This window comes from Ambystoma mexicanum, chromosome 9 (assembly GCF_040938575.1).
Source record: "Ambystoma mexicanum isolate Mex_15411 chromosome 9, UKY_AmexF1_1, whole genome shotgun sequence".
NCBI lineage: Eukaryota > Metazoa > Chordata > Amphibia > Caudata > Ambystomatidae > Ambystoma > Ambystoma mexicanum.
The window spans coordinates 255603372-255627252 of NC_090931.1; positions in this window are offsets into that span (position 1 = coordinate 255603372).

Sequence of the window (23881 nt, forward strand, 5' to 3'; positions counted from 1 at the left end):
AGTGTAGGAGTGTCATCAGCCCTATACGAGGACAATTTTGCATCAGAACAGGGCTTTTCCACTTTATTCCTGGAGCTAGTCTACTGCTGGACTCTTGCGAGGAAAAACTAGCAGAGAGGCTTCAATCCTTGCATTGGAGACAGTGAAAGGGAAATCTAGAAGCTAGCTGAGACCCCAATCAGAAGACCAGAGGAAGTCTGGGTGCAGGAGAAAATCCTTGACTGAAGCCCCTGACCAGATCTGTGCTGTCCCTGGAGGAGCCCTGCTGTATCAGTGTATGCCACATAACCAAGGCCTCCCATGTAAGTAGATATTTCCCAAAACCATCAGAAGTGTGGGGGCGGAACTGCCAGCCTTGATCTTCATCTCGCATAGTGGGTGGGGGTGGTATTGGGAACACCCTTGGCACATTTTATAAATCCAATTAAAATAAATTGCACTATTGAAAATCACCCTATCCATTTAAATTGAATTGTGTTGGTACAGCCCGCCTTAACCCTTCCCATTAAATTGTAGGGAGGGGGGAAGCTGTGTAGATCCTTAGCGCATTGAACTGAAGTTAAATCAATTAATTCCCAAAGAGAAAATCATGAGATGAGTGTTATTAGAGTTTTAAACTAACAAAGTTCATGCCCAGTGTGTTATAGCCGGTCTAGACAATAAAGTATTTGGGTGACTCTACCTTTCTGAAACCCCTGTCTTCTGTACAGAAGGCGGTGTCCATAATCCAATAAGTAACCCTAAAATGCTGCTATTCCAGTGAATGTAGAGGATGAACAACGAAATTCCCCATTTAATCCTTTGTATCCCAAGCCAGAATTACCAAGCATTACATCTCAATTGTAGAGGGTGCAAAACGAAATTCCCCATTTATTCTCTTGCATCCCAAACCAGAATTAGCAAGCATTACTTCTCATTTGAATATGTGTTGAAAAAAAGATTTTCCCTTTGAGTTCCTTTGACCAAACCTGCCTTTCAAATAAAGCCTAAGAAACGATTTCCCCATTTGAGTTCCTTTTCCGAACATTGCCTTTCTCAAAATATAGCCAAAACGATTTTCCCATTGAGTTTCGTTCTCAAACATTGCCTTTCTCAAAATAAAGCCAAAACGATTTTCCCATTAAGTTTCTTTCTCAAATATTGCCTTTCTCAAAATAAAGCCAAAAGATGTTTCCATTGTATTATGAATGTTTTCTATAGGTTAATGTGTAATTAAATCTGATGTAAGATGTGACTGCATATTTCAAAACTTTACCTGTGTTGTTTTAATAACAGAAAGTAATTTGGAGATGTGATATAGTGTAGTGCCACTGCATTGGTCATTGATGTTGGTTGCTAGTTTTCTTTGTCAAACCTTAAATAAATATAAATATTTGTAGTATACACCGGTTCATCGTCTATTGGTGGCAAGAGTGTATTTGTTGGGGATGGTGCGTGACGGGTTGGAGGCCTCACTAAAGTTGAATCTGTATAACCACTTTGGGTGCGCACCACATTGCTTGGGGGAAAGGAACTCCCTGAGTTGAGTACAACCACCTAATATAACACAACTAAGCACACACAACTGTTACATACAAGTGCAACAAAAACATTATAAATGCTTTAGCACCCAATCAGAGATCACACGGATATACCAAACCAATCATAAGTCAATCTTTGGTCTAAAGTGCAAAATAGTCCATGGTGAAATGTAATCTCTTCGTCTCGGAAGGATAGCTGAGGGGCAACGTGCTCGCCTTGGAAGGAAAATGACACGGAGCACCACAGGTTCGATCCCTGGGTCCGCACTTAGAAACCTCTGGGTTTTAAGCATGTTATAAATAACCTATCATATCATAAATTAAGCACCCATCCACCATGTACTGTAGTATACAATGATTAATGTTGAAAAGCATCAAATGTATGGGCTATTGCAAGTCACCAGGGAGTTCCAATAGAGGAATAAGCTCTTTTAATAAGTTCCGAGATAACTTGCAATATGCTTTTTAGGGGATCTGTGTGAAAAATCTGAGGTCAAAAAGACCTACTACCGAAAGTCCGACCTTTTTTTCCCCCCATTTGTTTGCATATATCTGTGGGGGGAGACCCCCGCATCCCCCCACCTTACGCCTATATATTTTCTATTAACCCCACATATACCTATGCGAACAAATGAGAAAAAAAAAGGTAGTAGGTCTTTTTGACCTCTGCCTTTTTTGGCATATACTGCTTTATAGGTACAGTAGGGGACATTTCATTCTATATAGTACATAGCCATACATTGCCACCTACTTTAATAGCTGGCATCTTGTTTAATTGCCAATACATACATTAATGTGAAATCGGTTTGGATTAAAAAAACAGATATGCAGCGTCCAATGTGTTGCCGAAAAATAGTTTATGCAGTTACTGAAACACATCCATAAAAAACATTTACGTTTTTTGCTTTAAAACATTGAATACCATGCATATAGATTCCTGTTCTCATATGTTAAACTCCAGCAGTTCATACGCTAAACATACTTCCAGAAACAGTTCCTTATCGGTTAATCCATGTGAAGTGGCATGGACAGCTATGTTAGCACAAAGGAATTTGAAAGGTTTGTCATGGCTTTAATTTAAGAAAAAAATCCTTTTGATTGAAGTTTCAAAAGCAGCACATATAAATATCCTGCACAAAGTTAAACCAAGTACAACACTACAAAAAAACAACAGCGCAAACGGCAGAGTGGCAATAATATCAGAAGGCATTTCATTTCTGTCCAGAAAGCAAATAAAACAAATGAATAAGGGAATACTAACTCTCAAGGGGCGCAACACCACCCAGATCCTACATCAAACAGGATCAGTCTGGCACACCCATTAGCAGAGCATCTTAAGCAGATATAGAGGCAACCACAATCACCTCAAGGGGTTCTATCATTAGAGTGGCAGAACATCGCCTGGAGGAGGGCCTGCCAAGCTTCCAGGTTCGTGGTGGGCTCGTTAACACCCTTCTGCATGGCCCTGTACTATTCCCCTGTTTCAGCAGTGGACCACTACAGTAAATCCCACCACCACACAGCGTATCTAGGGCCCTCACCATTTCTCCAAGACATAGCAATTCTCTGATTAGCCAGAATGCAGACCAAGTCCATAAGCTTAACCACATGATCGGGGACATATGCCCAATAGGCATTTGTGAGGGTCCACCTGTATCTACACACTCCTGCCTCCTCTAATACCTGCTTGATTTTGAGCCAAAAGGTAGGAACCTAGGGATAGAGCGAAGCAGGAGGTCTTCAGGCTCACAACACCACGAGCACCCAGGGGGCGTTTGCTTATTGAAGTATGCAAACTTATGAGGAGTCATGTACGTCCTATAGAGTACATTCAACTGTAAAAGTTGAAAACAAGCATTCTGAGATACTTTCTTGGTAAATAGTAGTGCAGCGTCCCACTGCTTCTCATAAACCTCACATTACAGATCAGCCTCCCATGCAGTCTTAATGCGTGAGACACGTACATTCAAACTCACTGTCAGACTTTGATATAAACGTGTAATGGGTCTTGACCCATCATCCAAGTCGTATAACATAGACAGAATGTTAACACATTTGGGCTCTTCAGGCCTACCAGGCCATTGCACCTTAGTAGAGTTAGTGAGCCTCAGGTAACCCAAAAATGTCCCGTTATGCAACACATATTCATCAACTATCTCAGAGAAATCCCTAAACCGACCCTCACTGAAGGTATCCCTTGAAGTGGCAAGGCCTGCCTCCTCCCACCGCCTAAATTGGGACAAATCACTCTTCTCATGGCACAGGCTAGCCAACAAGGGGAAAATTTGGTGAGTGCAGGTTCCTTAAGCCAAGAATTCTGTGCATCCTATGCCTTACTGCCCTCTCCAGGTTCAGCATACACGGGAGGCAGCTATCAGTAATCCACAAAGCATCTTTGAGCACAATCAGTCTTGTAGCGCCACACATGAGCAAAGTATCCAATGTCCTGTCATCTAATAACCATCCCGCCAGGATCTGCGCCTGAGCAGTCAAGTAGTAGAGCTCGAACCACAACAATTGAACCCCCATCCTCAAATCGCATATTTAGTGTGAATAGTGCAATTCTGTGCCCTCTTCCCCCCAAAGAAACTTCTTCACTAAGGAGTCTAAAGATCTAAAGAATGAGCATGGGACAAAAAACAGGACATTAGTGAAGAAATACAATAGGCGGGGCAGCACCACCATTTTCATTAAGGCAACTCTCCCTCTTAGTCAAAGCGGTAGCCGGCCACAGAACTTCATCAACTCAGAGATTTCCTTCACAGCACCCAGTGCTATTCTCATGCATGTAATCGTGCTGATGAAATGACTGCGTTTCCCGTCTAATATCCAATGCTGGTAAATTGTCTAAGTTACAGTTACACAGCCCAGCCAGAGGAAAAACCCAGGACATTTCCCTGCTAAAGGATATACAAGGGAGTGTCGTGAAATTATCTAGCACCCCATCATTAAGGGAAGGTTATTCGCTGGGTCGTGTGCGTACATGAGACCATTGTCTTCATACAGCAAATCAAGTAGCACGTCCCATCAATCAAGATCTCAGCATCCTCAAATCCGGACCATAAACCAATGCACCACCAATGGCTCTAGCACCAATATGTATAGCATTGGTGAAAGGGGGCATCCCTGCCTGGTGCCCCTACGTATCTCCCAGAAGGCAGACATTTGCCTGCCCGTATGGATCCTAGCAAGAGGTTTGGAACAAATGAGTTTAACCCATCTAGAGAACCCATTCCCAATCCCGAAGCCCTCCAAGGCAGCGTACATCCAGTGCCAGTAGACAGGATCAAAGGTGTTGATGGCATCAAGTAATGCCACTGCATACAGGACATCATGCGTTCGGGACCTGTCAATGATATACTGGAGCCTGCGCAGGTTCAATGATGTGTTCTTATTCGGAACAAAACCAGTCTGGTCACAGTGTATCAAGGAGGAAATAACACACTTTAGTCAAGCTGCCAGCAACACAGTCAGTGTCTTTTTTTATATTTACGTTTTATTAGATTTACAACCATAACAAATAAGAGAAAAACACATATCAAGAACAATTCAATGAAAACAAAAACGATACAAACATATATCACAGGATTCACCACAGTAGAAAAACATCATAATGTAATATGTAGAGGATAGAAGACATTCTTATGCAAACAGATCTAGAAACCTGCCCCAAATCTGATCAAATAAGTTCATCTTTTTGTTTCTGAAAAGGATAATTCTCTCCATTCTGGCCACTTGTCTGAGGTCTGAAGTCCATTCTACAAACGTAGGTCTTTCCACATCTTTCCACCTCCTTAGAATAACTTTCTTGGCAGAGTTAGAAGCTCTGTGGAACCAACATCTTTGGGGATATGTGAGTTCAGCCACCAATTCATCCTCGCCCAGAATCACACTTACATAGTCAAAATCCACATCAAGCATGAGACCTTCATTCATTTTCAGTGATACCTCCCTCCAATAATGCCTCAGTTCATAACATTACCAAATCATATGTTCAAACGTTCCTTTAGAATGTCTGCATCTCCAGCACGCCTCTGAGCCAAGAAGGCCCCTTACAGGAAGCCGTATAGGTGTCCAAAAAACCCTGTTCAATATCTTGATCTGACGACTTTTCTCACCCAGATTTAAAGATGTTAAAGTCACATTTTTGCAGATGTTCATCCACCTATCTTCACTCATCTCTGTGTCTAGAACAACAATTCTGAATTTGGCTCCCTGAATTGATTCAGCCTTTTGTACACTCTTGAGGCCATGTGACCTTCTGCTTGATATTCCTTCAGCCAGGTATGCCACCCAGTATCTGCATCAGGAGTTTTGTTCATCAATGCCTTCTTTAGCTTTCTGTATACCCCTAGAGTACAATCCTGGAGATCTTTACTTGTAGTGTAGATAGTTAATTGAAATTGAGCCATTTTTGTCCATCCACTGGGTGCCCCCTAACAGCGAGTTCGGCCAAAGAAGGGCTTTCCCGGCCACGTTTATGTCAGGATTCAGCCAGATTCAGGTGATGGAATTACCTATTATATCCTGTTTGCTTTTCTTCCTAAGTGCTCTCAAACATGATCTGATAAAAGTTGTTGGCAGAAAGGATTTGCAGCCAGCTCCATCCACAGAAGTAAGAATAGCTCTAGGGGAGAGAGGGGAAGATCTACTAGTTTCAGCCTGTGTCCAAATATCATTCGAGTTTTCAATGAATGGAACCAGGTGCCTTGCACCAAAAGCCAATTGATAGTTGACAAAGTCCAGAACACTCAGACCACCACTCCCCTGTTATATCTGCAGCTTCCACAGCTTCAAACGAGGCTGTTTAACTTCCCATATAAAAGCTTGAATCAGGCTCTCAATTTTCTTAAAGAAACCTTTTTTGTTCTGTGGAGGAACCATGCTCATCACATAATTAATCCTAGGAGTCCATGTAATTTTGATAGCATGTACCCTGCCCCAAAGACTCAATTTCAGCTCATTCCACCTTTTCAGATCTGACTCCAAGTTTTGGATAATACAAGCAAGATTAATCACCATCATCCGCAACACATCCGATGTCAGCCAAATCCCTAAATAACTTATCTTTTCAGGACACCAATGAAAACCAAATGTACTGTTACTTAAGATCTAACAGGATCTTGGCGCTGGCATTGCCTCCGACTTCGTCCAATTGAATTTGTATCCTGAGACTCTATGGAATGCCTCAAATTGATCCACCAATGCTGGAACAGATGATTTGATGTTTTGCAAGATCAGCAGCATGTCACCCGCGTAGAGCCAAACTTTCTGGCAGGCCTCTCCAAACTGTACTCCTTCAATCTCCACATCTTCCCTAATCCAAACAGCAAGTAGCTCCATTTGTATTTGTATTTATTTATTTGTTTTGCTCACCTTGCCCTTGGGCATCTGGGTGAATAATTTGCAAGGTGATGGTTAGATACAGAAAGGAAATTTCCCAGGGGGATAACAAATCTTAACAATGAAAAAGCTGAATTTAAGGCAGAATACATGTTACAGACAGACAGACAAGGACATTGTTACATTGGTTACTATAGACATTTCTGGTAATATTACTAGGGCATACTGCAGAGTAAACTAGAGAGTGAGGATATATAGACGTTACAGGTGCAAAGGAAGGCAAGGCCTCCGATAAAACATAGAACCATAATATGTATGTTAGGTGGATGAGGTAGATGCGTCAAGCTCAAAGAGCCAGAGTTTGATTTTGTTCTTAAAGGAATGGATGGGCGGTTCCATTCTGAGTGTGGTAGGTATTGTGTTCCAGAGTTTGGCCGCAAGGACTGGGAAGCTTGCTCCCCCAGCTGTCTGAAGCTTGAAGCTAGATATAGTCAGTGTGTGGACATGGGCTGACCTCAAGGGTCTGTTGGCAGTGTGCTGCATGAATCGATTGGCCAGGTAAGCGTGAGCCAGATTGTTCTGGGCCTTGTATGTTAAAGCAAGAGTTTTGAGCGATATTCGGTGAACAACGTGTGATCTCCTCTGGAAATTAAGGGCAGCCCTGATGGCATTATTCTGGGTAACCTGTAACTTGTCCATGTTTCTTGGCTAGTCCCTAAATAGAGCGCGTTACAGTAGTCAATTTTTTCCATGATTAGAGTTCTAGCGAGGATAATGCAGTCATTGGTCGTCAGGAAAGGTCTGCAGGCTGTGATAAGTTTGCAGGTGTAAGCCGACGCAGCTACAACCGCATTTGTTTGTCTGGTGAGAGATAGTGTCGAGTCTAGGTAAATACCAAGTATTTTTGTCTAGGTAATTGCAATCACGAACAAGATGGGAGAGAGCGGGCCACCTTGTCTCGTTCCCCTCTCAAGAGCAGAAGTCTCAGAGACATATCCATTTGTTTTAACACTAGCAGTCGGCGAAGCGTATAAGAGCCTAATCCAGTTTGTACAGTTAACCCTGAATCTGAAACCATGCAGTGCTGCCAGAAGGTACACCCACCCTATCGTGTCAAAAGCTTTCTCAGCATCCACCGACACCACCACCACCTCCTCCTTAAGTTCTTTACTCTCAAACAACATTAACAACAGCCTTCTCATGTTGTCCGAGACATGCCTTCCCTTCACAAATCCCGCTTGACTCTTGTCTATGATTGTTAGTAGAAATCGTTCCATTCTCAATGTCAGTGCTTTTGCAAAGATTTTATTGTCTGTATTAATCATACTTATAGGTCTGTAACTGCTCTTTAACACAGGTGATTTCCCTTCTTTCAAAAAGGTTTAAATTGAGGCATGCCTTGTTGTCGCTGGTAATTGACCTTCTTTTAGAGAAGCATCTAACATAGCCAACATTAGAATGTATACTTCAACCGGAAGAATTTTATACAACTCGGCCGGCAGACCGTCTGGGGCTGGGCATTTTCCTGAGTTTAGCATACTTGCTGCTTTTTTAAGTTCCTTCACACTTACAGGGTAATTCATAGAATTTCGCAGAAAAGTGTCGCAAGCGGCTGGCGCAGAGTGTCCGCGTGCGATTGTCTGCGCCAGGCACGTGCGCTAAAACCGATTTCCGCGCACAGCGTATTCATGGATTTTAGGCTCCCAAACCAGCCGTGGCGCAGAGTATCGCAGCGACCCTGCAGCAGCGCCAGTAACGCCCCCAAGAACGCCCTCGCGCAAGTAAAAGCCATCAAAATCGCTAAATCATCGCAAAGGGCTGCGCTAACCCTGGACCAGTTTACAGGGCTGCCAAACAAGGAACGCAAAGCGGGTAACGTGCATATCAGGGGTACGCGTGAAGTTATACACGCGATTAGCCAGGGTGCCAGGGTACGTGTATTTCAGGGGTGCGCGGGAAGTTCATCACGCGATAGTCCAGGGAACGTGTATTACAGGGGTACGCGGGAAGTTCAACACGCGATAGTCCAGGGAACGTGTATTACAGGGGTACACGGTAAGTTCAACACGCGATTGTCCAGGGAACGTGTATTACAGAGGTACGCGGGAAGTTCAACACGCGATTGTCCAGGGAACGTGTATTACAGGGGTACGCGGGAAGTCTTACATGCGATTAGCCAGGGCACGTGTAATACAGGGGTACGTGGGAATTATCACACGCGATTTGGCAGGGTACGTGAATTACAGGGGTGCGTGGGAATTATCACACGCCATTTTGCTGGGTACGTGTATTACAGGGGTGCGTGGGAATTATCACACGCGATTAGGCTGGGTGGGTCCTCACAGGTGTTCCCTGTACACCCTCCACGGCCCCTGCAGGCAGCCCACAAAACAGGGGACTACCCTGCACACCTGCTCATGTCCCCCTGCACCCCCACCCCGCAGCCACCAGGGGCGCCCACCACCAGGCCCCCACCCATGTCTCCTACCACCCCCACCCCCAGCAGTGCAGGGGCAGCCTCCACCAGGCCCCCACTCATGTCTCCCACCACCCCCACCCCCCAGCACTGTGGGGCACCTGCCAGCAGGCCCCAACCCATGTCACCCACCACCCCCACCCCCCACCAGTGCAGGGGCATCCTCCACCAGGCCCACACTCATGTCCCCTATCACCCCCACCCCCCGCCACCAGGGGCACCCTCCACCAGGCCCCCACTCATGTCTCCCAGCGTGCTACGTGTATTTCAGGGGTGCGCGGGAAGTTCCACTCGCGAATAGCCTGGGCGAGTGTATTTCAGGGGTGCGCGGGAAGTTCCACACGCGAATAGCCTGGGCGCATGCATGTCAGGGGTGCGCGGGAAGTTTTACACGCGATTTCAGCAGGGTACGTGTATTTCAGGGGTGCGCGGGAATTCTCACACGCGATTTGGCTTGGTACGTGTATTACAGGGGTGCGTGGGAAGTTACACACGCGATTAGGCTGGGTGGGTCCTCACAGGTGTTCCCTGTACACCCTCCACGGCCCCTGCAGGCAGCCCACAAAACAGGGGACTACCCTGCACACCTGCTCATGTCACCCACCACCCCCACCCCCCACCATCCAGGGGCACCCTCCACCAGGCCCCCACTCATGTCTCCCACCACCCCCACCCCCCCAGTCACCAGGGGCAGCCTCCACCAGGCCCCCACTCATGTCTCCCACCACCCCTACCCCCCAGCAGTGCAGGGGCAGCCTCCACCAGGCCCCCACCCATGTCTCCCACCACCCCCACCCCCCAGCAGTGCAGGGGCAGCCCCCACCAGGCCCCCACTCATGTCCCCTATCACCCCCACCCCCCCAGTCACCAGGGGCACCCTCCACCAGGCCCCCACTCATGTCTCCCACCACCCCCACCCCCCAGTCACCAGGGGCACCCTCCACCAGGCCCCCACTCATGTCTTCCACCACCCCCACCCCCCAGCAGTGCAGGGGCACCCTCCACCAGGCCCCCACTCATGTCCCCTATCACCCCCACCCCCCCAGTCACCAGGGGCACCCTCCACCAGGCCCCCACTCATGTCTCCCACCACCCCAACCCCCCCAGTCACCAGGGGCAGCCTCCACCAGGCCCCCACTCATGTCTCCCACCACCCCCACCCCCCAGCAGTGCAGGGGCAGCCTCCACCAGGCCCCCACCCATGTCTCCCACCACCCCCACCCCCCAGCAGTGCAGGGGCAGCCTCCACCAGGCCCCCACCCATGTCTCCCACCACCCCCACCCCCCAGCAGTGCAGAGGCAGCCCCCACCAGGCCCCCACTCATGTCCCCTATCACCCCCACCCCCCAGCAGTGCAGGGGCAGCCTCCACCAGGCCCCCACTCATGTCTCCCACCAGCCCCTCCCCCCCAGTCACCAGGGGCACCCTCCACCAGGCCCCCACTCATGTCTCCCACCACCCCCACCCCCCCAGTCACCAGGGGCACCCTCCACCAGGCCCCCACTCATGTTTCCCACCACCCCCACCCCCCAGCAGTGCAGGGGCAGCCTCCACCAGGCCCCCACTCATGTCCCCTATCACCCCCACCCCCCCAGTCACCAGGGGCACCCTCCACCAGGCCCCCACTCATGTCTCCCACCACCCCCACCCCCCCAGTCACCAGGGGCACCCTCCACCAGGCCCCCACTCATGTCTCCCACCACCCCCACCCCCCAGCAGTGCAGGGGCAGCCTCCACCAGGCCCCCACTCATGTCCCCTATCACCCCCACCCCCCGTCACCAGGGGCACCCTCCACCAGGCCCCCACTCATGTCTCCCACCACCCCCACCCCCCCAGTCACCAGGGGCACCCTCCACCAGGCCCCCACTCATGTCTCCCACCACCCCCACCCCCCAGCAGTGCAGGGGCAGCCTCCACCAGGCCCCCACTCATGTCCCCTATCACCCCCACCCCCCCAGTCACCAGGGGCACCCTCCACCAGGCCCCCACTCATGTCTCCCACCACCCCCACCCCCCCAGTCACCAGGGGCACCCTCCACCAGGCCCCCACTCATGTCTCCCACCACCCCCACCCCCCAGCAGTGCAGGGGCAGCCTCCACCAGGCCCCCACTCATGTCCCCTATCACCCCCACCCCCCCAGTCACCAGGGGCACCCTCCACCAGGCCCCCACTCATGACTCCCACCACCCCCACCCCCCCAGTCACCAGGGGCACCCTCCACCAGGCCCCCACTCATGTCTCCCACCACCCCCACCCCCAGCAGTGCAGGGGCAGCCTCCACCAGGTCCCCACCCATGTCTCCCACCACCCCCACCCCCCAGCAGTGCAGGGGCAGCCCCCACCAGGCCCCCACTCATGTCCCCTATCACCCCCACCCCCCCAGTCACCAGGGGCACCCTCCACCAGGCCCCCACTCATGTCTCCCACCACCCCCACCCCCCCAGTCACCAGGGGCACCCTCCACCAGGCCCCCACTCATGTCTCCCACCACCCCCACCCCCCAGCAGTGCAGGGGCAGCCTCCACCAGGCCCCCACCCATGTCTCCCACCACCCCCACCCCCCAGCAGTGCAGGGGCAGCCTCCACCAGGCCCCCACTCATGTCCCCTATCACCCCCACCCCCCCAGTCACCAGGGGCACCCTCCACCAGGCCCCCACTCATGTCTCCCACCACCCCCACCCCCCAGCAGTGCAGGGGCAGCCTCCACCAGGCCCCCACTCATGTCCCCTATCACCCCCACCCCCCCAGTCACCAGGGGCACCCTCCACCAGGCCCCCACTCATGTCTCCCACCACCCCCACCCCCAGCAGTGCAGGGGCAGCCTCCACCAGGCCCCCACTCATGTCCCCTATCACCCCCACCCCCCCAGTCACCAGGGGCACCCTCCACCAGGCCCCCACTCATGTCTCCCACCACCCCCTCCCCCCAGTCACCAGGGGCACCCTCCACCAGGCCCCCACTCATGTCTCCCACGACCCCCACCCCCCAGCAGTGCAGGGGCAGCCTCCACCAGGCACCCACTCATGTCCCCTATCACCCCCACCCCCCCCGCCACCAGGGGCACCCTCCACCAGGCCCCCACTCATGTCTCCCACCACCCCCACCCCCCAGCAGTGCAGGGGCAGCCTCCACCAGGCCCCCACTCATGTCCCCTATCACCCCCACCCCCCCGTCACCAGGGGCACCCTCCACCAGGCCCCCACTCATGTCTCCCACCACCCCCACCCCCCCAGTCACCAGGGGCACCCTCCACCAGGCCCCCACTCATGTCTCCCACCACCCCCACCCCCCAGCAGTGCAGGGGCAGCCTCCACCAGGCCCCCACTCATGTCCCCTATCACCCCCACCCCCCCAGTCACCAGGGGCACCCTCCACCAGGCCCCCACTCATGTCTCCCACCACCCCCACCCCCCCAGTCACCAGGGGCACCCTCCACCAGGCCCCCACTCATGTCTCCCACCACCCCCACCCCCCAGCAGTGCAGGGGCAGCCTCCACCAGGCCCCCACTCATGTCCCCTATCACCCCCACCCCCCCCAGTCACCAGGGGCACCCTCCACCAGGCCCCCACTCATGTCTCCCACCACCCCCACCCCCCCAGTCACCAGGGGCACCCTCCACCAGGCCCCCACTCATGTCTCCCACCACCCCCACCCCCCAGCAGTGCAGGGGCAGCAGGCAGTCAGGCAGCAGCAGGTGGGAGCGTGCTCGGGCTCTGGGGGGGCAGTAGTTCGGCCTTCTGGGCAGGAGCGTGGTATTCCGTGTGCGTATGCGTGGCCAGCTTGGTACGGAGTGATTTGGCACGTGAAAATCCTGCACGTCAGCGTGAAAACTGAGGAAAGGCCCTCAGCGCGTAAGCGCGTCTGTGACGTGACCCGCACAGGTGTTTCCCACACAGCACGTGATGACAGAGCACACGTGGAAAGACTGCACGTCAGAGTGTAATCGCGTGTGATTGGTGAAAATGGCCCTACACGCAGAAGTGACAAAGCGTGTGATTGGTGGAAATGGCCCTACACGCAGAAGTGACAAAGCGTGTAATTGGTGGAAATGGCCCTACACGCAGAAGTGACAAAGCATGTAATTGGTGGAAATGGCCCTAGTGTGTACACGCCGCGTAAGTGACGCTGGACGTGTGGGCCTGTATAAAAGGTACGTGTAGAACACGTTTTCCTTGTACGTGCTTTTCATGGAGAGCGAGTGGGTGAATTCTGTACTTCTTGTCGTTTCACAGGCGATTTACTTCACGGCGTTTCAAGTTCGTATTCCCTGTTACCTCTGACAGCTTTTTCTCTTTTTTCTATTTTACTGGTTTACCTGGGCCTGTTCCCTCAAACAGTGTTCCCTTCTACTGTTGTCCTGTCTCCTCAGACAGCGTACAAATCTTCTTTTGGCGGGGGTGTTGCCAACCAAACGTGCTCCTTTTACACGCTTGTTTACCAGGCAGACGGTGAGTCACGCACGTATCTAACATCTGTGCTTGCCCCGTGTGTAGCCTACCCCTTCAGAGGTCATTCTAGGCTGCGTGTGACACGCATACGTTCATTCTTGTGTTACTGGGTGCCACAGCGTAGTGCAGGTTTTTCTTTCTGCACACGTGGTCTAGGAGGGTTTGCGTGCACGTCATCTCCCTTTTTTGGGCCTCCTGTGCGTTGCATGACCCGTCATCTTTCCCCAGGGGTTACATTCAGCCTTGCTAGAGCACTAGGGTACAATTACCATCTGGTACCCAACCCCTTTGACCCCCAATTGCCCAGGACAATAGTCTACATCCACTCCCATACGCACATTAACATCAGTGCCATGGCTGGGAGGCGAGGATTCCGTAAGGGTGGCAAAGGTGGAAGAGCCAGAAGTGGTGGCCGTGGTGGATCCGGTAGGGGACGTGGTCGTAACTTGCAGGGTGAGCCTGTCCCCCCATGTGTGGAGGACCAGTCACGGGCACCCATAATCCCCCCCCTCCCGTTGAGGCTGATGTGGCTGACACCATCCATGCTCAGCCCTTGTTGGACCAGCCCATTGTGGCACCAGACCTGGCTGACTCCATGGCTGACTTCCAGGTCAGCAGGGCTACGACACGTGCGCTGGTGCACGTTGATGCCATCATGCCACGTGGATCTGGGGCAGCAAGGTCATCTGCTGCACCAAGGAGGCAGGGCGGAGAGGCTGCAGGGGCAGCTGCGGCTCCATCCACCCCAGCCCTCACACACCCAGCCAGGACAGTGTCGGTCCTAGTCCATGCTGCTGACATTCCCCCTGACACCATCACACTAGAGCCAATGCCTGCACCAACTCCCATCCTGAGTGTGCAATCCCACACTCCTGATACAGAGTCCACCAGGGCTCCTGCCCCTAGTGTCCAGAGCGGCGCAGGACACTCAGGATCACCACCACCTTCCAAGCGGAAGAGGAAGAGTGCTCGTCCGGCACAGGCTGATGCCCCAGACACGGCTACACAGTCCGGCCCATCCAGGAAGCCCAGCTTCACGGATGACGAACTGAATGCACTTGTCGAGTATGTGTCCGGACATGACAACGAGATGGTCATTGTTGCAGGATCCAAGACCACACCTGCACAACGCCAGGCACACTGGCAGACCGTTGCGGACATCGTAAGTGCCCTTGGAATCGTGAGGCGCACAGCCAATGATTGCTATAAGCGCTGGAATGACCTAAAGCGCAGGGCAAAGAGTAAGCTGGCCTCAAGTCATGCCGCAACTCTAGTGACTGGAGGTGGGTCTCCAGTAGTAGACACGGAACTCACTCCACATGAGTCAGTCGCTGGGACCTACGTCACGGAGGAACAGATCCATGGCGTGGGAGATCTGGCTGATTACGAGGCATTGTCCGGTGAGTGCACATGCATGTGTGTGTCATCCATGTGCATGGTGTGTGTGTGAGGGCTTCTGTTTGTGTGCCAGGTGAGTGTGTGTGCGCCTGAGTCGTATGGGTCAGCCATGTGCTTCATGCAATACTTCCTGCGCAGCTGCATTTGGCCATAGCAGTATCCCTTATGCCAACAGTAGACATCTAGCCCAACTGCACGCCAGTTGCCCTTGAAGTGTCACCTTGCCACAACATTGTTGCTTATTTTTCACTGTTCATTCAGTCAGATTGTTTGCATTCCCCCACTTTTACTAGCCATGTCGCTGTCCACTAGTCACATGTCTGACATGGCTATGGTGAAGTGGAGTGAGTTTGTTACCTGGATATCATTTGTACACACATGTCCCTGTGCAATTGGACCATTTCAGACTGGCAGCTCCAGGTGAAAAATCTGACCTGTTAGAATTAGAAAAGCAATTACATGCGGGAACTGGACTGAATGAATAGGTGCTGCCCTCCTCTCCATCTTCACTCAATAGCAATGGTACATGCCATCTGTGTGATGGCATGTGTGTTTCACCTGGCAATCACAGGCCAATGTGTGATGCCACTGCCAGGCAGCATGCAGAAAATGTGTTAATTTACCATCTTGGTGTCATCAGTGTGTGCCATTAGCCTGCACTTCATACGCAGTGAGGGTGCATGCATGGGAGGGTTTTAGTCATGTGGGACATGTGTCAATCAAGTACTGGTTCTCTTGCTTCTCAGCCCTCATTGTGTGCCATGGTGCTAATGCCTGTTTCCATTTCTTTGTTTTCATGTCTTTGCAGGGGAAGACGCACCTGATACTGCTGGGGTTGTGGAGATGGTGCAGACCCAGGAGAGGTCCGAGGGCCGACCAACCACCAGTGAGGGACGTGGTGTGGTGGTGGGGGAGAACCCACAAGTGCTGCAGGTCGTGCTCTCAAGGGGTGTCTCTGGCTGCACCTCCCCCGAGCTGTACTCAGGTGTTGATTCGGATGAGACCTACGTGCCGTCGCAGGTGAGTGTTCCAGGGAGGGATTCTGTTCTGTCTCACCCACCTGCACCAGGGTCAGAACCCTCCATGGGGATGTCAGTGTTGGCAGCTACGCCTTTGGTGGTTACGGATGCAGGGTCACACTCCGCGACATCTGATCCTGTTCCTAGGCCAGCAGATCAGAGGGGGAATGCAGTCCTGCAGCCTCAGGCAGTGCCGGCACAGCATGGCGCAGTTCGCCTTGCCCCAGACAGGTGTGGTGCCCGCCGACGTGGTGGCCGTACGCCACCTGGCAATACCGCATGGGAGCAATCCATTTACGGTATGGCAACCCAACAGGCTGCATCATCCGAGATGATGGCTCAGGCCATGGATAGGGTGGCCACTTCCATTGTCCCCCCAGAAAGGCTGATGGAGCGACTAGAGCAGGCAACCGACTCCATCTGCCAGTCACACAGGGAGGACATGTTGGGGTCCAACAGGGACAGGCGGGCGGCACTGGCGACTCTGCAGGAGGCCATCTCCATTGAGTCCCAGGGCCACAGGGAAGCCCTGAGGCAGGAGCTCCTTCACCTCAGGACGACTCTTGTTGAGCTTGAGGCTTCAACACACCAAAGGACAGAACAGCAGCTGGAGCGTCTCACCCGTACGCTCTCAGCTGAGATGCAGGCAACGAGGGCGGAGGTCCGGGCATCCCGTGAGTTGTTGCATGGGGACCTCCGCACACTCATCCTCCAGAACCAGACCTACCACACCCGCATGCTTGCAGCCATGGAGGAGCAGACTAGGGCCTTGCGTGGGCTGCCTCCCATAGTGCAACCACCTCCGGATGCAGCTGCACAGGGTGATAATAGCGACAGCAGTGATACTCCCACAACAGGGTAGCCGTGTGGGCCATGAGCCCATGGAGGTGTTTTATTTTCCCAGGATCCACGCAGGTGGGTTCTGGTGTGCATCCTGTCCTCGGACCTCCTGGGTGTCCTCCCCAACCCCACCGGGCCCATCAATGGCCATTTTTGATTGTTTCTTATTTTTATTTTTATTGTTATTTATTTTATTCCCTATTTTTTTGGGACGATTTGTTGGCTTCCGTGGTTCCTGTGGGCATACGCTGCATTGTGGCTGGGCACATGCAGGCTTGTAATGTATTTGGTTCAGATGCTTGGGTTTGAGTCACACACACCCCTCCTGCTTCCCGTTTCCATGGGCTTGCAAAGGGTGTGCCCAAGTGACAGTGAATTACACAGTGACGTTGGACTCCCATGAGCTGTGTGGGCAGTCTGTAGTCAATACTGTGTATACATTCCTAGTGCATATTGCTGTTGTGTTGTACACTGCATGTTGCATTGATGTGTAACTCATCTTCTGTGTCTACCTCCCAATTTGTAGGTCCCTTCCTCATGTCTACACAAGGACCTCTAGTCTGGAGATGGGGTCCATGTTGGCAGCAGTGCACCTACAACTCTACATGGCGCCAACACTGCACAGTTGGTGGTGGTGGGAGTGCAGGCATTTCCAGGTGGTGAGACTACTAATATGTAAAATTTGTGATGTCATGTTAATGGTAGTACGTGCTCAAGTATGTTGTTGGTCCGGCATTGCTGTGAGCATTTCAGGTGTTGCAGGTTTCTAATAGGGACACTGTACATAGTGACACTAGTGTCATGTTGTGGGGATTACTTTGTTTACCTGCAAATAGCATGACATGGTACGGTGTGTCATGTGGCGGTGCTGGGGTTGGGTTGGCTGACATGGCACTGTCCTCTTGTTGCATTTTGCAAGTGGGTATTCTTTTTAGCTGCTTGAATGTGTAACTCCACAAAACTGCATTGGTGGTGTCTGTGTGGGTAGGGATGCACACATTGTGACACTTCCAGGTGAACAATCTCAGGCTGATATGGTATTCACGGTTCATTCTCCAGACATTCAGGATCAGTGTCAGGTTGAGTCATCATTGATTGTCAGATGGAATGTGCCAGGGCAGTGTGCACTCCACAGGGGTGTGATTTCTATGTGAAGTAATTAGCCACTAGCTGTGTACGGGCTGCCTCCCCACGTGCCCTTTCCCCTCCCATGCGCAGCAGCTGTGCATGTGGTTGGGGATGTGGGGCCACCACCATGTCCACGGCCAGGCCCCGGCGTGTTGCAACGTTGTGCAGGACACATGCTGCCACTATGATCCTGCACACTACTGGGGGAGCGTATAACAGCTGCCCGCCAGAACGGTCAAGGGAGCGAAAGCGTGACTTTAGCACTCCGAATGTGCGCTCCACTATGCCCCGTGTTGTAATGTGGGCTGTGTTATATCTTACCTCGGGTGGCGTGGTGGGGTTCCGAATTGGCGTCATCATGTGGGGGCTGAGAGGGTAGGCACTGTCCCCTGTGGAGGTGGTGATTGGTATCATTGGTGGGGTTGTGACCTTGCTCAGTATCCAACATGCATGCATGTGCAGTGGCATACATACTCACAAAGCAGCCATGTATCGCCATGCCGCCCAGCATCTAGGTCCCGGCATAGGGTGGACATTCGGTAAATGAAGCTGTCGTGGGTGGAGCCGGGATAGTTGGCATATACTGAGGTGATGATTCCCTTTGCATTACATACTACCTGCACGTTGATGGAATGCCAGTGCTTGCGGTTCCTATAGATGTGCTCAGATGCCCTGGGGGGACGTAGAGCCACATGGGTGCAGTCGATGGCACCTAGCACTTTGGGGAATCGTGCCACACCGTAAAAATCCAGGGCGGCAGCATGCCTTTCTGCAGGTGTTCTGGGCAGGTATATGTGCCTGCGGACTGATGGGCGTGCAGTGATGATGTTCAAGACCTGGTGTAGGCAGCGTGACTGGGTGGCCTGTGACACCCCACCCACTATGGCACTTGTCCGCTGAAATGATCCAGTGGCTAAGAAGTGCAGTACATTGAGGACCTTCTCCAGGGGCTGAGTGCTTGGGAGCACAGGGTGGGTGATGTGAGGTCATCCTCCCACTCACTCACCAGGTCCAGTATTATGTGTGGTGGAAACCTGTACCTTCCATACACCTGGTCATCAGGCATCCCGAAAAGGCTGGTTCTGGGTGTGAATATTCTGGCCCTGACTATCCTCCTCCTCCTCCTTTGGTAGCCCACTGCCACTGCTGCTAGGAACGGTATGTTCATCCTGGCGTCTGGCTTGTTATTGTTAAAGTGCGCAAAATCATGCTTTGCGCGTGTTCTAGGTGAGCGTGTGACCCGCTCACCCTTGGAATCCAGTTCCCAGTCCAATAGCGTGTGGAAATTCACACGCACAACGGGATACAGGTGCGCTGACGTACTTGCGTGTGTAAGTGCCCGCGCACCCCTGAAATACACGTACATAGGCCAATCGCGTGTACGCGCACTTTTGTCCAATTACACGCGATGACACTCTGACATGCAGTATTTACACGTGTGCTCCGTCATCACGTGCTGGGTGGGGAACACCCGTGCGGGTCACGTCACATACGCGCTTACGCGCTGAGGGACTCTGGACCAATAGAATCGCGTATGCGTGCTTAAGCGCTTACGCGCTAAGGGCCTTTCCTCGGATTTCACGCTGACGTGCCGAATTTTCACGTGCCAAATCACTCCGTATCAAGCTGGCCACGCGAAAACACACGGAAGACCACGCTCCTGCCCAGAAGGCCGAGTTACTGCCCCCCCGTGCCCCGAGCAGCCTCTCACGTGCCATCTGCTGCTGCCCGCCTGCCTGCCTGCCTGCTGCCACCGTGCCCTGCCATTTGGTGCCTGCACATCAGCCATCTGCAGGGGTCCAGTTGCTGTGTCCACCCCTGCTGGAACTAAGACTCCCGACTGGGATTACATCGCTCCACAGCCCAGCCCCAGGACCCAGTTGCCCACCCACACCTGCCTCTGGGGTTGCCATGTCGGGCACTTCCACATCTGGCACCAGTGGCAACCCCAGGCCAGAGGGGCAGAGGGGCACCAGCTTCACTGCCACCGAAGTTGGTGTCCTGGTGGAGCATGTCCTGGGGCAGTATGATGCCCTCTTTGGATCGTCCCGCGCCAGCAAGGATGGACGGGAGAGGATCTGGGCCGACAGTGTGGTTGCCATCAACGCGGAGGGGGTGGCAACCCGCAACGTCCAGAAGATCAAGAAGCGCTGGGAGGACTTGAGGTCCAGGACCCTTGTGAAGGCCCGGCGCCTCGTGGAGGGGGGCCGGGGCCGCATGAGTTCCATCCAGATGAGGGTCCTGGAACGCGTACGCCCAGCGCTCCACGCCCAGATCCTTGAGAGGGAGGCCCGTCTGGAGTTGAGCGGTAAGTGTCCAAGCATTACTGTGTGACACAGGGCATGTTGCTGTGTGCTGGGTCTATGATACTTGCCTGTATATGTGCCATAGGCCATGTATGCATGTATGTGTGCATGGACATCATGGTAATGCATGTGCAACCAGTGATGTGTGACCCACATGGTTGTTGCATGTGTTCAAATGCCGCATGGGGACCCCTATGCAGATTTTGAACATGAGAGCATGCCAGTCTCTGTACCGGGACATGGGTGGGGGTGAGGGATGGGTGCTGATGCCAGGTACATATGTGGTAGCCATGTCTGTGTGGCTGACCTGCGTGTCTGTGACTTGTGCATGCCATGGATGCATGACACATGTGTGTGACAATGCACAGATTCAGTGAAGCAGCCAAATTGCCCTTGTATCCGCTGTGTTTGTTGTGTTTGGGGCCAGATGGATGTGACTGAGGTGAAGTGTGTGCATGTGAAAGGCATGAGCAATGATGCATGTGAGTTCCATATCATTGAATGTTTCAAGAGTCCATTGGACATGCATGGAAATGTCCATGGCATGCAGCATGCCTGTTACTGTGTGTGTTTGCCTGGACTGACCCATGTGTTGTGGAGGGACATGATGGAAGTGTACTTTGACAGTGGTGGTCATCTGCTATTGCTACCTGTCTAGGGGACCATTGTACAGTACCCTGATGCTTGTGTTCTTTGTCTCCCTCTACGCAGCGGCTAGTGAAGAAGAGGGCGGAGACGGCGCTGTGGAGCAAGGCGGCGGGGATGCCCCCACGGCTGCAGCGGAAGGGGTGGGTGAGCCCCCACAGGGGCCTGCTACGGTGGGAGACGGTGAGGAGCCATCCAGGTTGGTGGTTTGCACAGAGGAGGAGGAGGCCGCCACTGGGGCACACATGGGGCCTGGTGGGGGCATCCCTGCTGGTGCAAGTGGTGCAGTCCAGGGCCAGGGGCAGGAGGCAGCACAGGTCACCGTGGAGGGGCCTGTGCATGTCGCTGTCCCTGACCCTGTGAGTGCACCACCATGCACCAGCAGGGATGCCCCGTCCCAGGCCCGTCCGCAGGTAGAGGGGATGTCCATGTCACCTGACTCCCCTCCACCTGCGGATGTGGGAACCCCTGGCCGTGCGGAGAAGGTCCTGATTGGGGTCGCGATGCGCACGGCTGTGATTCGTGATGCCGTGCGTGCTTCCCGGGAGGAGCACGCACGTCATCACGAAGTGCACCGTGCCGACGTGGCCCAATTAGGATCGGCCATGTTCGGGGGTTTCCTGCATGTGTTGGCCAATGTGGCGGCCCTCTCCTCCTCTGTGCAGGCTATCCACCAGTCGTTCTCCTTGCCGTCTTCCAGCCCAGATGCCACCAGGGCCCCCTGTGGACCTGCCCCGACCAATGCAGCCAGCTCGGTGGGGATCCCATCCCTGCCACAGTTGGGAGTCGGAGGTCCAGCAGGGGTGGACAACACAGCAACTGGACCCCAGCAGATGGAAGATGTGACAGCATCATCAGGCAGGGCACGTGCACGACGGCGTCGGTGGTTTCCATCAGCCTGGACGCCGTCGTGCTGGCAGAGGCAGTGGCGTCGGAGGCAGCAGCGGGCTCGACGTGGGAGGCATCATGGCTCGGGGCCATCAAGATCAGAGGGGCAGGCATCGGCCGGAGGGCAGGGCAACTCTGGGATGGTGGTGTCTTCCGTGTGGGAGCAGTTGGTCCAGCGGATAGGTGCGGAGCGGCAGCGGGCGGAAGAGGAGCGGCTCGCCATGGTCAGGGCGGAGTTCTCCATGCGTCGGGCGTTGAGGCGGGCTGAGTGCCTCGAGGAAGCTCGCAGGGAGTTTGAGCTGAACATGGGGTTATCCCTGCGAGACCTCGGGGCCAGGACAGAGTCCCGCCTCCAGGACATCGACATGGAGTTCGATGATGCCCTGGCCAGCAACATCAACAAGTGAGCCGCAGGACTTGCCCGCTGCCTTTGTATATAGTTATATAGTTAGTTAGTGTTAGGTTTCCTTTATTTGTTTTTATTAATTTGGACCGCTCGGACAATGGCCACTTTTTTGTATATATTTTTTTCATTAGGTAGTAGTAGGTTTCCTTTATGGTGTTGGGCTCATGGACCCTGGTACATTCCTGTATTTAGTTTGTTTTTTGAAGGAACATTTTCTTTTTTTCATTATTGTGTTCACCATGTGGAAATGGTTTTTCATTCTTTTCCTTCTATTTGATATTGCTTTGGTCAACATTTGTTTTTGTATTCCTTTTTCTTTTTTTGATTTTTACTTTTGTTCTCCGACATGGACCATTTATTTTGTTATCCACATAGTTGTATGTTTGATTTGTTTACTTATTTTTAATCTTTAATACATTTTTTATTTTTACTTCCACTTGTGTTATTTTGTCTTTGGTTTCATACATGTCATGATATGGGTTTGGACATTCACTTGCAGCCATTGTGTATGTGTGTGTGACGGACATGTGTTCATTTACATACTTGCCATTGGGGTTGTGTCATGTAATTGCATTCACTATGTGGGTGGATGCAATCCTTGCCTGGGTGTTTGTGCTGGGTATGCTGCCCATTACTGCCATGATTGTGTATTGTCAGGACCTGGGGGCAGGGGGACATGGGTGGGGGCCTGGTGGAGGCTGCCCCTGCACTGCTGTGGGGTGGGGGTGGTGGGAGACATGGGTGGGGGCCTGGTGGAGGCTGCCCCTGCACTGCTGGGGGGTGGGGGTGGTGGGAGACATGAGTGGGGGCCTGGTGGAGGGTGCCCCTGGTGACTGGGGGGGTGGGGGTGGTGGGAGACATGAGTGGGGGCCTGGTGGAGGGTGCCCCTGGTGACTGGGGGGGTGGGGGTGATAGGGGACATGAGTGGGGGCCTGGTGGAGGGTGCCCCTGCACTGCTGGGGGGTGGGGGTGGTGGGAGACATGGGTGGGGGCCTGGTGGAGGCTGCCCCTGCACTGCTGGGGGGTGGGGGTGGTGGGAGACATGAGTGGGGGCCTGGTGGAGGGTGCCCCTGGTGACTGGGGGGGTGGGGGTGGTGGGAGACATGAGTGGGGGCCTGGTGGAGGGTGCCCCTGGTGACTGGGGGGGTGGGGGTGATAGGGGACATGAGTGGGTGCCTGGTGGAGGCTGCCCCTGCACTGCTGGGGGGTGGGGGTGGTGGGAGACATGAGTGGGGGCCTGGTGGAGGGTGCCCCTGGTGACTGGGGGGTGGGGGTGGTGAGAGACATGAGTGGGGGCCTGGTGGAGGGTGCCCCTGGTGACTGGGGGGGTGGGGTGATAGGGGACATGAGTGGGGGCCTGGTGGAGGCTGCCCCTGCACTGCTGGGGGGTGGGGGTGGTGGGAGACATGAGTGGGGGCCTGGTGGAGGGTGCCCCTGGTGACTGAGGGGGTGGGGGTGGT